The 14612-nt window shown below is 48.2% G+C and overlaps 1 long non-coding RNA gene across 1 annotated transcript in view; it reads right to left on the reverse strand.

Moving 5' to 3' along the window:
* LOC125939748 (uncharacterized) overlaps nt 1-9697 on the reverse strand; it is a 73247-nt gene extending 63550 nt beyond the window's left edge. Inside the window, exon 1 of the long non-coding RNA XR_007463117.1 lies at nt 9585-9697. This is a non-coding gene — a long non-coding RNA (uncharacterized LOC125939748). The remainder of the gene's footprint in view (nt 1-9584) is intronic.
* Nucleotides 9698-14612: the final 4915 nt, after the last annotated feature.

The raw sequence follows: 14612 nt of genomic DNA on the forward strand, positions 1-14612 counted from the left end.
TCGACCCGCTCCGCAGGAAATGCTTTGGTGATCACAACCCACCCCCTGTCAACACTGTCTATCAAGGCTCCCCAAACGCACTCCTAGGCCGCCCCATAACGATTGAGGAAGTGTATGCGGCCGTCCGCGCAAGCACACGCAACACTGCTGCCGGGCCTGAATGCATTACATATTCGCTTATCCGAAACCTCAATGACACCGCCCTGCAAGATCTCACGGCGTTCTTGAACACCCACTGGCAGAACGGCATCATCCCCCCGGAGTGGAAGCATGCCGAGGTGATCGTTAGCTTGAAACCAGGCAAGAAATTGCAAATCGAGAACCTGCGTCCGATCTCCCTTACTTCATGTCTAGACAAGCTTTTCGTACGCGTGATCACCTTCCGCCTTCAGACCTACCTTGAAGATGGCAACCTGCTCCCACACACGATGTTCGGGTTCCGTGCGCATCTGTCAACTCAAGACGTCCTCCTCCAACTAAAAGAGGAAGTCATTGAACCCGTACCCCGCTATGGTGAAAACGTTATCATGGCACTTGATTTCAAGGGAGCATTTCACAACGTTAGCCATCCAGCCATCATCGAAGGCCTTGCAGCCCTGAACTGCGGCCAGCGTGTCCTCAACTACGTCAAAGCATCACTGACCGATCGCACTGACTCGGTCGGGATGGGGACGATCCAATCAGACACCCTCGTAGTCCCTAATAAGGGTACGCCGCAGGGTTCTGTCATCTCCCCCCTCCGTTTCAACGTGGCCATGGTGGGCCTGGCATCATCAGCTCCAACACATCGAGGGCCTTCGCCATGCCATGTATGAGGACGATATCACGGTCTGGGCTACCCAGGGCTCCCTCGGCGAAAAAGAATACAACCTCCAGCAAGCCGCTACTTGTGTCGAGCAATATGTCCATGCCCGCGGGCTGGCCTGCTCCACCGAAAATCCGAGCTGCTCTAAGAGTGGCGAACTCAGCAAGCCACAACCCAGCCCCGCCAGACTGCCCAGGAAAACCCCATCCGGGTCCTCCTCGTTGGCAAATTCGTCCCCGAACGCTCCATCATCCGAGTGCTAGGTGCGTGGCTACAATCCAACCGTCGCGCCACACATACCCTCACACTCTTGCGCAACACAACGCTACAAGTGGCCCGCATGATTGCCCGTGTCACCACCCGCCGCCATGGAATGCGGAAAGAAGATACTCTCAAGCTCGTTCGAAGTATGATAGTGAGTCGAATCGTCTACGGCCTCCCCTACCATCACCTAAATCAGCAAGAACGCGACCAAATTGACGCCATGATGCGTCGGGCCTATCGGGTGGCCTTAAAGCTACCCGATTAAAGCTACGCTTCCATGAGCGAGACAGGGCACCTGGACCGTAGAAAACCTCTTCTGGTGGCTCTCCCTCACTTTCCCAGGACATGCCTCGAGCTTCCCGCTCGCATCGGCGTCGCTCTCCCTCACCTCACCGCCGTTCCTCATCGCCCTTGCGTGCTGCTTCCAATGTTGTGGACAGCCGTTCGGAGAACTAGAGGCTGTAGCATTTCGAGGAGAAACTGCATAGTAACGGACTGTCACATTCCTCCTGCTCGCCCTGCCAATTTACTCTCGGTTAATGTGGAAGGTGTTTCTGTCGAAGCTCTTGTAGATCATGTTGCAGATACTATTTCTGTGTTTCATCGTGAACTGTGCCTCCGTCTGCGAAAAGTGCAAACTCCATACGTTGGTCTGGTTTTGTGTGGTGCCAATGACGCTCCTATTTATCCTACCTGACAGTGTACCGCTCACGTCCTTACAGACGGTATTCGTCATCATGTACAACTTGCTGTGCTTTCAACGTGCGCTCATAAGGTGATAATAGGATAGGACTTCCTGTCCGCTGCTTCTGCGCTATTTGGTGTGGTGATCCAAGGATTCACATCAACGACACCGAGACTTATCCCGTTTTCGATTTCCCGTGTCCCTACCTCGTTACAGCAGTATATTTTATTATCCCACCAGACGAAGAACGCATTCTCACTGTCAAATCAAGAGACATTGTCGACGGAGACGCCTTCGTCATACCGCCCCAGCTCTGCATTTCTCGAGGACTCGCCGTCGCCTCTTCCTTGGTCCGGTTCTCGCGCGGCTATGCCAGCTTCACCGCACTTAACATGACTCCTGAGCCACCATTACTGCCGGAAGGGTCTACTGTCATCAACCTCGCCAATGTTGCGCCAGTATGTGTCGTCACTGTTTTGCCTGTCTCGTCCTTCTCGCATTGTACGCCCGCAGAAGGCCACTCTGATGCTATTAGGGCCACCTTGAGTGCATGGGGGGGAGGCGGTATTCTGCAAGAGTCCACCTAGTGGACTGTCCATTTCGGCTGTCGTCTATGGGCTCCAGCGGCACGAGCAAAGAGGAGACTGGCTGGCTCCTCCTCGCTCGTGATGCAAGAGCCAATCGCACCAGCCGAAGTGGACAGTCTACTTGGTGTACTCTTACAGAATACCCCTCCTGTTCTCAATCCGATCCCGACCAATGCCCTACTCACCAGCTTAATGAAGCATGCAGCTTGTTTTGACGTTTCTTCGCGAGGCTTGAGTCAGACCACTGTAACCACTCATCGAATCGAAACAGACAGCTCTCGCATCATTCATCGTGGCCCGTACCATGTGTTGTCTTCACAACGAAAAATTATAGAACAAGTGAACAACATGATTACACGCAACATCATAACACCTTCAGCAAGCCCTTGGTCTTATCCTAGTGCTTGTAAAAAAAGGTGGTTCTGTGCGCTTTTGCATCGATTATAGGTCGCTATACAAAATTACCCGTAAGGATCTTTATTCAATGCCTCGTATCGACGACGATTTGGGTACCTTACAAGGTGCCGAGTATTTTCCCAGCCTCGACTTAGGCTCCGGATAATGGCAAATTACGATGCATGAACCTGGTAAAAAAATGACTGCGTTTGCTACACCTGATGGCCTTTTAGAGTTTAAAGTGAGGTCTTTTGAAGAGTGCAATAATGAGCCAGCTACGTTTGAACATTTAATACATACCGTACTCCATGGCTTAAGTTCTCATATGTCTAGCAAAGGCCGGTGTCCAACTAATACTAAATAGTGTAGCTTTCCAAGCCTAAGCATTAAAATATTGGGCCACGTCGTCAGTAAGCTTGCATTCAGCCTGATCCCGATAAGATCGCTTCAGCGTTGTAATTTCCGCCACCAACTACACCTCAAGACCTCCGCAGCTTTCTAGGACTAGCTTACTGCTTTCGTCACTTTGTCCGTGACTTCGCCACCATCGCCGCTCCACTACACAAACTTCTGGCTTCGAGCGCATCTTTTGTGTGGTCGGACGACTGTGAAGCCGCCTTACAAACCCTCAAACGATGTCTCACGTCAGCGCCAGTGCTCCGTAATTTAGATGCAACCGCCTGAACTATTCTACACACTGATTCAAGTGGGAATGGAATCGGCGCTGTCCTGCTGCAGCGCAATCATAAGTCTGAAGAGCATGTCGTGGATTATACAAGTCGCACTGTTTCTCCTGCTGAGCGCAACTATACCATCACAGAACAGGAATGCCTCGCCATCGCGGAGTCAATAGAAAAATTTCGACCCTATCGCTACGGCTGCCATTTCACTATTGTGACCGACCACCATGTTCACTGTTAGTTGACATCACTGAAGAACTTCCTGGACGCCTCGGCCGTTGGGTACTGCGCTTGGAGGAATATGACTTTGCTGTCACGTATAGGTCCGGCGAACATCAAGATGCCGATGCTTTGTCGCGCTGCCAAATGTCGCCAAACGTTCATGCTTCGCCATCGGTCTGCACTTCACCGTCTAGTCAAACGTACAAGCACACGCCCAGTAACCTGGTACAGTCGGTTGCCTCAGTTCACTTCCATCTCCTGACCTCGTCTCGCTCCAACGTTCTGATCCATACTACCGTATGCTGACCGACCGGCACACTGGCCTACCACGAGCCACCAACAGTCGCTTAAGGCGACAGCTTTTAACGTTTTAAACCTCAAGGTGGACCGCTATTTCAATTAATTTACCATCCTTGCGGTAACCGATGGGTCCCAGTCATACCTCGTTGTCTTCGACTCCCAAGTTTAAGAAGCATTTCACGACGACGCGACGGCTGGCCACTTCTTTCACGAGACATACGACAGCATCAAAACGCGCCGTTTCTGTCCGGGTCTTTCCACTTCTGTCGCCAAATTCTTTGGCTCCTGCACGTCATGCCAACACAGAGAACGCTCGACATCTCTTTCAACCGGTCCTCTACAGCCTCTACCCTGCCCGTCCACCCCCTTCGAAATTGTGGGCATGGACTCCCAGTCACGCCCGCTGGTGACCGCTGGACCGTTGCCGTAATCGACCATCAAACGCGCTATGCTTAAACAGCAGCTCTTCGCTGTGGTACTGCTTCCGAAGCCGCCGAGTTTTTCGTGCAAAGTTTCGTTTTGCGCCACAGCGCACCTCGTGTCATCCCGAATGACTGTGGCAAGACATTCCTTTCGCATCTTCTTCGTGGAGTCCTCCAGTCCCCTGACACCACCCATATCAGCGTACCATCTGCAAACAAATGGTCTTACAGGGCGTTTTCATCGAATTTTGTCCTACATGTCTGTGTATGTTCGACCCGATCACACAAACTGGGACAACATTCTACCTTTCGTTGCGTTCGCTTACAATTTAGCCGTGCAATGCACAACTATCTGCAATCCCTTTTTCCTTGTGTTCGGTCGTGCACCATCTTTCGTCTTGGACAATGCACTCCAGCACCTGCTGCTTCATTCGCGTCCCTTCCAGAAGCATTTGCTGCTCGCATCGCCCGCTGTTGTGAAATTGTCCGCGTGTGAGCGCTATTTGTGCATATCGTCGTCGTCATTTCTATATACGATTCATCTTTTTGGCTTATGTTGTGATTCGGCTGTGTCTCCGGCGGCTGCTCTGAAAAGCATCGCATCGGTCAACGTTCTATCTATCTTTCATTTAGTCTATCCATCTATCCATCTCTCTATCCACCTATCTACGTTTGAATGCCTGTGTCTAACCGTTTTCCCGCCTACCAGGGTCACTAGATGTCAGCGGTTAAATGAGTAGCGCATCAGCCTGCTGTGCTGAGGTAACAGGGTTCGAAAACAACCATTGCACCAACGCGGGTCACGGATTAAGCGGCAGTGTGAATGTATGTACTGCGCTTAATTTCTTTAACGCCGAAATGGGTCACTGTTGGCGCGGGTCAGGTTAGGTACTGCTGTTCCAAGAAACTCTTTGACGCCAAGTTGTGTGATTTGGTATGTGGCACTCGGTCTGTGCTGGTCACCAATGAGCCTCTTTGTTGCCAACTTGGGTGACTGGGTACGTGCCAGTAGGTGTGTCCAAGCTCTTCAATGAACGTCCTTGACGCCAACTTGCGTAAGTAACCAAGTGTGTTCTGCTGGGAATGAGCCGCACACTACAATGACGAAAAGTATCCCTAAACTTATCTGAAACTGAGCGAGAACGAACCCACGTAACAAGGGTTCCTCATATATCTATAGACAGCCAGCCGACGAACGTCTTTCACGCCAACGATTTAGCGAGCTGCGCACCTGGGTACGTGCCACTCTTCGATGAACCTCTCGTCGACTTCGGTCACCGAGTCTGTACCACCGAGTGTGCGGCCAAGCGAGGGAACAATTCTCAGCGTTCACTGGCACCGGCGCGCCACGCTTCTCGTCACGGAAGCCATGCGCGAGCTTCTCGGCAGTGCCACTAGATGGCGCCGCATGTCTAGAAGGAAGCGCGAGAGAGAAGTCCGGCTGCAATATGACGCGTTTCTCAGCATTCGCACCACCGATAAGCACGATCAGGTAAGCACCACCACGCCTATACGCCCTGCAAGGCGTCGCCCCGACAGCATGCGCAGCTTCTGCGCTCGAGTGGTCACTGCATTGAGTTGCACATATCCACGCATCACGTGCGAGTATGAGGAATCCGCCGTTCTGGCGAGGTTTCTTGTGCGGCTGGCTGTGCAGCACTCGCTGATTGCAACTAAAATACGCGATATCATTCACTGCATTGTTGCCTCCTACCTCGCGCTGCAGCCACGATACCGCAAGCTGTATGTATATATATATATATATATATATATATATATATATATATATATTCTAATTTCAATACAGGCCAAGAGAGCCACAGGCAGCGTGTCTCAACCAGAGCAGCTAAGCAATCTCGAGCTCGCGCCTCCCGGACGACTGGCGATGTGTCTGCAGCGCCGGGCATTCCTCGTCACTACAATATATATTGTGACACTCTTACGTGCGTGCTAGGTTTACGCCTTAGCAGATTGTGGGGCATCCAAGACGGGTGAAGAGAAAGACGACGTGCAGCAGGCTAGCTGAATCTTGACAGGGACTCAGCTGATCAAGGCCGTCGCGACTAACCCTGCCTGGCTGGCTGTTCAATAGACACCTTTCGTGGGCGTAACAATATATTAGGGCTTGACGTCATTTGCAAAAATAAAGGGTACATTGTGGGGTTTTTACCTGACAAGCCCTCAATCTGATTATTAGGCAAGCCACATTAATTTTGACCAACTGGAGTTCTTTGACGTGCACGTAAACAAAAGTAGAACCGGATTTTTGCATTTCTCCCCACATCGAAATGGGACCATCCTGGCCGACATTGAATTCGTTACCTCGAGTTCGGAAGCGCCTCAGCACCGCCACTGGGTAACCACGGCAGGCGACGTGATTTGCAGCGCAGCACGAAAAGACGGAGCCATTTTTTGTTATTAAGTTATGAAGGGAGCACGGTACTGCTATGGAACTACGACTGTTACTTAAAGTGTGTTGAATTACCGCCACATCAAGTGTTATTGCCATGTAGAACAAGAAGTCAGGCTGCGACCCCCAACCATTTTGGAGCCGTGCAGGATGCCATACCAATCTCAGCAAAAGCAATAACAAACATTGGCAGCGATGTGCCAGATATCCGCACGCAAACATTCAGTAACTGACCTTACTTACTTATAATCAGGTAACTGTGTGGTGGTAACTGTGGAAGGTGTCAGATTATCCGAATTATCTGGTAACTGTGCTGCTGCCAGGAACAAAAGAACATGGAATCTCCATGTGGCGACGAGGACAAGAGGCGAAGGATTTCTGTAATGTATACCTGGGGCGCTCCAAGGAAAAATGATTCCAAACTGTTTTGATTGCACACTCCTGACGTCAAATTTACGTAACCACCGACGCAAGCATCGGGCGGTGACCCGCAGCGTTGTTGTCTGAACAACCCAATCAAACACTCCTAGTTTATAGGAGGTCACCTTTGTTCGCATTCAAAACCAATAACTTTGTCTACACTCACCGGTTTTTCTTATCTAATTGGCTGACAAGAGGCGAGGAGCACACTCTAGTGGAGAGGGTTTATATGGGGCCGAGCCAACACAGTGAAAATAGATAACCGCATTAAGAAGGAGTTGCCGGCTTCTCCGATTGGTCCGCTTCGCCTTACTTAGCTTGCGGTGGCTGGTCGAAAATCGCGGCGGCGTGCAACGGAAGGATAAGAGTGCCCTAAAACGGATCTTCAGCAAGAAAGAGTTGACAGAGCGATGTCGTATGCATGCCGAAAGGGCTCGATAACGTTTTACTGCCACGCAAAAAGGATTATCATGCGCAAATAAATACATTCTCACCGGCAGGTGCGAGTAGCGAGGGCCTGAGCAATCGGCGGGCAGCAATCTTCTATTCCTTTCGGAACGGGGCAGTCTGTGGCTATTCAAAAAAATGTTCAGTTTTGTTCGGCATATTAATGCATTTTTTCGCGTACACGTCACTTTGACGTGGTGAGTTTTCGCGGTTTTGTGAGGTACCGTGACAGACAGGAAGTGGGCGTAGCCAGAAAACATTGGACCAATAGCAGAGGGCTAATGGTGAAAAGGCGTCCAATCAGGAATGATTATTTTTCTTTAGTGCGGTTTAGTCATGCATAATCCGTGTGTACACGTTATATCAGACGGCGAGCTATCGCGGTTTTCGTGACGTCACGTGACAGACAGGCGAAGTTGGTCAAAATGTTTTGACAAATCGTGGAGCCTGATTGCAGAAATGGTAATCAAAACAGTTTGGCATAATTTTACGTTGCGCCCCTGGTAATGTATACCGGTCAATGGTGCTGTCATCCAGAAAATTAAGGAGCACGACAATTGGGCCTCCACAGCTGTATTGTTAGCCGTCTGTTAGGAACACCCCACAACGCTTGCAAAAGGTTCCGTCCGGCCGATTCCAAGCAATGGAAGCAATGCCAATGTAGCAATGACTGCTACTTGACAGCCTCTTTTCGCTGGAATAGAAGCCGTCGCTGGCATCCTCCTGTGGAACTCGCGCTCGCTCCCATCTTGCCCCATCACCCAAATGGCCTTCGTGCAACGAGTGAAACGCGAAAGGCTAAAAACGCTCAAGATAAAGAAAGGAACAAAGCAATGGGAACTCGCAAGTTAATTACGCTGTACATTCTAAAAGTTACGAGAGCGCCGGCGATTAAGCTGGAACATCCCTCGAGTCCAACACCGACACCCGATGCGTCTGGCCCTCAGACCAGATTTTCGACGATCGCCGACAGTGCTCGCTGCTTTCGTTGTAATTTGAGTGTAACTTGTTTTTCTGGACATAGGTTCACCTAATGAAGGGTTAGTTTTGTGAGTCGGTTTTCGCGACTGCGTTCTTCACCGTCCCTACAACGCGACAATATGCGACACGATGCACTTAAAACAACCGTGATATACTGACAGTAGAAGCTGCCGCATATGCAGTCCTCATGCTCGTGTTAAGCGACGCCCTACATGCGCCAGAAGTCTGTCTGAAAGGCTAGCTTGTGTCGGCACGAAAACAGTATGCCTGTGATCGTGGCCTAATGAACTATATAAAAAGCGATCGTGGTCTAGTGGTCAAAGTGCACCGAGCTATTGCATTAAAAGGCCAGAGTCTTTTATTAAGGATGCTTAAAACAATGCAAGACCAAAACTGCCTATCTCAATGTGCCTGGTATCAGCCACATAATTTATGGCAATTTATATGAGTGCACGCAGCGCTCCCCGCATACATTCCATGGTAAGAACTACTATTGTACAAGCTGCCGCGGCGACCGCAGCTTGCGACGCGGGGAATGACGTCACTCGCATTTCGTATATAAATGAACCAGCTCAGCAATTGATTTCATTGTTGAAACACCGGTATGGGTGGTGGAGTGCTGTCAAAATTACAATTACTACCTTTACCCTAAAGCAATAAAGCATTGCATAACCCATCAGCACTTCATGGGGAGTTTTTCAACAGCTTCGCCAGACATTTACTCTCGCAGGACTGACGAATAAATTTTTTCTCATCAAAGTTCAAAGAGCGCTGTTGAAAGCTAAGCACTGCGTGGCGGTCGTTCCTTCGTGCGCTCATGTAGCTATTACACGCTACTCTTCATTCCAGTTGAATAAGCCGCCATAGCCACCCGTCACAAACATTTTTGTAACCTCTGGCGTCAGGCGAAGCCAGGATCGACAGCAAAGTGTCCTTAATTTCAAAGATGGCCATGAACTACTTACGCTTCTCGGCAGGCTGATCCTTCTGCTCTTGGTCGCATCACTTGTCTTCGGTATCCTTATGTCACTTAAGACGCGACATCCCTGCTCGCTTCGGCCTTACCAGTCTCGACCCGGCTTTACCTGAAGATCAAAACAAAGGAATAGAACTAAAAAATGTAATAATAAATGAGCGTCGAATTAAATGGGCATGTGAGTAATCGTATCATGGACACGTAATTTGATTCCAACGCAAGGATAACTCCGCTCAAAGACGTAATGCGTGTCTTACTAAAGCCTCATAATTACACTGCATTTTATTAATAATGTTAAGACACGACCGCATTTTCTTTTTTTTTTGTGATATGAACTTAAACACCGAATCCACAAATTATTATTGGGTGCAGGCACTACGAGAAAAAAAAAGAATTTGTTCACCATTGCCAACGCAACGTTGTGTATCGAAAGTCTCAGTAAAACATGGCACTGACTTCATTCAGCAAACCCCTCTTGCGTAGCAAAACTCAGCTGAATTGTTTGAAATGGAGTCACAATAAAGTATGTTAATTGACCCGAACCTTCACTTACATCTACGGTACTTTCATCATCCTGCGACATAACAAAATATCAAGCCGGCTAGCCTAGAGTGTATGAGAGATCCGAAGAAGTCAACTGATACTAAAACATTTGTAAAACAAAGTACGAGTACAGCATTTCAATGAAATCTCAAAGCGTTTATGAGCCGTTCATATTTCTTTTTACGTGGGAATTTCAGGGAATAGTTCGGGGACCTACAGTATTACGCTAAAGTAAGACTGGTGATGTCTTTTTCTTATTATCTTGAAGGCATTATTCAAGCGCTGATTGGGTATTTAGGCGCACTGAATCGTGCACTGTGTAGAATGCTGTCGGGCAACTTCATTCATCACGCCGGCTGACCCCGAACGTAAATATGACATTTGCCTATAGATTGAATTCGTTTAGCTTAAACTTATTTCTATTTTATATTCACTGAACAAAACTTTTCGGTGACAAAAATTTCACGGTTAGAACGAAGTTCGTTTTTCACAGTTAAAACGCACTTCACAATTCATGAAGGCAGTCAAAATTGTTCCTTTTTTGCGGATTCTTCTCATCCCTAAGAATAAACAAATCTAGCGAAGCGCCCTTCATGCGTATTAGACTTTCTGCATCGTTACGACTAAAGAACTCTTAAAGTGTACGTGTGCAAAGGAAAGCTCATTTATTATTTATTTGCCTATATGCTAACCCTAGGTCATCTGCAGGTACGTCACACTGTAGCAAAAGTTATTCTGCGAGATTAGTTATCTTTCCCACTCTTGAAGACTGTCGAGCACACCTTGTGAAACAACTTTTTAGTACACCCGACTGGTATTGCTTGCATAGGAAAACGTGTTAAACTCCACAGTTGAAGTTCTGACAACCAGCTCTGAGGAAAACCACAGAGCATGATCGATATGCCGCGACTGGCAAAACTAATCTATGGAAACACTATGACAGCCATTTCCTAGAAGGGCAATGTCGAGCTCACTGCGACTTACATGGAGAGATTTCTGTCGCTTCCAGAGTCATTGCAGATCGCTCCAGTGTTGCCCGACCTTTTTCGAAGCCCTTGGTGCACATCTTCGCAGAGGGAAGAGAAAAACTATAAAATGTGTTTGACGCTTTCGAAACTCCGTGACAAACAACTACAGCTTACACGCAACAAACTGATAGATATTCATTAAACAATAAGAAAGAAATACGTAAATTTCTTTTTTCTTGTAAATGTAGGTTCGGTAAAGCATGTTCACCATGCATTACTTCGCTTGAACATTGCCTGTCGTACACTGAACACTGCATGCAGCATACCACGTGCTCATATTTTTTTCTTCGTTCGATACAGATTTTAAAGCATTCTCGATCTAACACCTCAGTGCTTCTGACGCGGTCAAGTGACGTCGTATGCAGTATTGCATTCATCCATATGTGAATGTTTCAAGAGAAAAGAAATACTGTGAAGTATTATGTTTTTTTTTCTGTTCTGCGCAATTATCCAACCATTGAATTACCTATAACAGCCCTCAAACCTGTGCTGTCTTTGTAAGGTTATTCAAACCAATTCACTAAACGCTCGTCAGTAGCTGTTCTTGTGCGAGAGTCTGCCTAGCTCGAGCCTACCGAGGTAACGACCAGCATTGTAAGAAAGCGGAGGCTTGCAACGCTTCGCTGGCTTCATTTAGCAATTGTGATATAATGAGTGACGATCAAGAAAATGCGAGCAGGACACGATTACACGATTCTGCGAAACCCGTAACGCAGGCGTGGTTAGACGGCTCAGCGTCTACCTAAAGCCGCGCGTTCCACAGATCGTCGTAATAATGAACAACCGAAGCCTGCATGCAGCGATAAGACGAGGCGACGGCTTTTACAGCGAAGCCGTCAACCTCTAGTTGGTCTGGATTTTTTGTGGGCTCGTTCTGTGCTCGTCCAAAAAGAGTACCGCCCCCTAGCGGCCGCAGCCACTATCACCGTGTCTATCACGTCTGTAAAATATGTCTAAAACTTGTGCGCATGTCATACTTTACGAATTGTCTGACACAAATCACTTTTGAAAATTTGAATTAGTTCAATAAGGCACTTGCGCTTGCCGAAGGGCCGCACACGTGTGCGCGCGAGTGACGCACGTCGCTTTTGGCGGTGGCGGTTGTCTAACGTCTATTTTGCTTGTCTAACGTCGACAACAGCTTCGCTGCAACGTATCTCTAGGCAACATATCCCTGTTTCGGCCAGCGGTCCTATATTGCCTTAGCCCTTTAAAGGCACCCGAGAGTGGACTACCGTGCATTTACAGGTATACCAGTCGCAATCTAGAGGGGTCCCAACTATCATGCATCAAGGTGTAAAAATATGCAAATTTCTGCTGTGTGGGATTTGCAAAGTAATGTTGTTTGCCATCGCTTAGAGATACTCAGAATATATTCTGCGCTCCGCGTAATTACATATTTAGTCTTGATAATTTATTGAACTTCTCAAGTATTATAATTAGACAAAGAGTGTCGGTGAGAAAATTGTCCAGCAACACGAAAAACTTCCGATGCAGCTTTCTGTTGCTCAATAAGTGCTACACAAAACTTTTTTTTTTCGATCCTGAAAGAAGCCCGCGAATACACGCAAAATTGGCGCGCGACTGGCCGCTCGAGGCACTACGTAAATTTACGGGCTTATATAAGTATAAGCTTCAAGAGCGTTAATGTAAAAGCCTACAACATTGGTACGAGCCGGAAATATCTAATTTATGCAATGCATGATCTGTCCCTATTTCCCATGCTAAATACTCGCTGCACACCAAGACATTAGCGCCAAATTCCCCCCTAGTGTTTGGAGAAGGAAACTCTGCGCGACATAATGAATTGGGATTAAGTGTTGCTCAACATGGGCAGACTTTAAAGAAGAAGCGCTTACACTCAGCAACGCTGAAACAGCCTTGAACAGTTTCAATAGCGTTGCTGAAACTAAGCGCTGTGTTTGTCTCTCATTCATGTGCACATGTACCCGTGTCGTATTACACATCATCGCAGTATGAATGACCCAGGAGCTACAAAGACATCCTAGTCTAAAAACAGCCCACCATAGCCAACTGTTACAATTGACTTTTTGTAACATGTGACATCAGACGAAGCATAGCATCGGCAGCAAAGTATCGTCAATGTCAACGGTGGGCACGATAACTTACAGGTGCCGGCAGGAGCGTCCTTCTGCTCCTGGTTGTGTCCCCAGTCTTCGGTACCCTGATGTCGCGTACTACGGCATCGCTGCTTGCTTCTGCCTTGCTCTGGCTGTGCCTTAGGCTAAAATTGAGAAAGGCCTATAATATAACAAACTTACCAAAAACGAAAAAAAAAAATGTCGCAGTTTTGCCCGAAAGGCGAAACATCAATTTCGATAGCAAATCAGTAGACAACTATATGAACTAAGCATATTGGTTTTATTGGCGGTACTTGGAAACATTCGCTTACTAACCAAATTAACAAGCGCAGTGTAACGCGTGAACCGGTTCACATTAACACATCTCGCTCGATGACCGCGGCAACTCGCTGTCAAAACGTCGGAGTGAGGAGGCGCGGCACAGCAGCGAGCGAATTTACTATCGCGCCGTCTCTCCCTTCAACGCGAACTAAACGATGAAAGCACGGCGTATACGAAGCTACCGACACTAGTGCACTTCGTTCACATCGGATATCGCTTTAAAGATGGGGCCCGCGCGGGCGCGCACTTTCTTTCCCGTCGCAAATCACCTTCAAGATACGCCGCCCGCGCGTCCGCCGCCGGAATAAAGCGCCCCTCCCCCCTCCCTCCCTTTCTCGCCTCCGCCACCCCCTGCCTCACGCGCGACAGAAGAAGCGCACTTCAGCCCCGCCTTTCTCCCACGCGCGCGCGAGCTTAATTAGGCCGCAATATGTCGGCGGACCCTCGCAAGCTTTCAGTCGAACATACAGCATACGGGGCGCGGCGATTATGTTACCTTGTTTGGACTGAAATCCGCTTAGAGTGTCTTCGGTACCCTGATGTCGCGTCCTACGGCATCGCTGCTTGCTTCTGTGTTACCTTGACTCTGCCTGAAGATAAAATTTATCAAGACATCCAATATAACAAACTTGACGAAAAAATAAGTGTGACAATGACGAATGACATTTATCCCTTTGAAAGTCACGAATCACGATTGGCTCTTGATAAACGTATCAAAGTTGCATAATTTCGTTGAAGGGCACAGCAGACCCCATTTAAAGATGGGGTCTGCACCGTATGAAGGTCCTTCGTGCGTATCCCAGTCACTCCTCAATTAATTGTACAGTCAGACATGTTTACGTAATTTCATAACAATTGAGTCACCGGTTTAGGCACACGCGCCGTTAAAAAAATGAATACCAGGACTTACGAGAAAAAAAAGGAAGCTATCCTTTCGCAAATGTTAAAGAAACCAGCCAGATCGAACATCCTCGTATAAAGCCGGGGAGTGACCTTAGCAATGTGGCCGTGCGTAGAGCTATA

The sequence above is a fragment of the Dermacentor silvarum genome, chromosome 8 (genome assembly GCF_013339745.2).
Source record: "Dermacentor silvarum isolate Dsil-2018 chromosome 8, BIME_Dsil_1.4, whole genome shotgun sequence".
NCBI lineage: Eukaryota > Metazoa > Arthropoda > Arachnida > Ixodida > Ixodidae > Dermacentor > Dermacentor silvarum.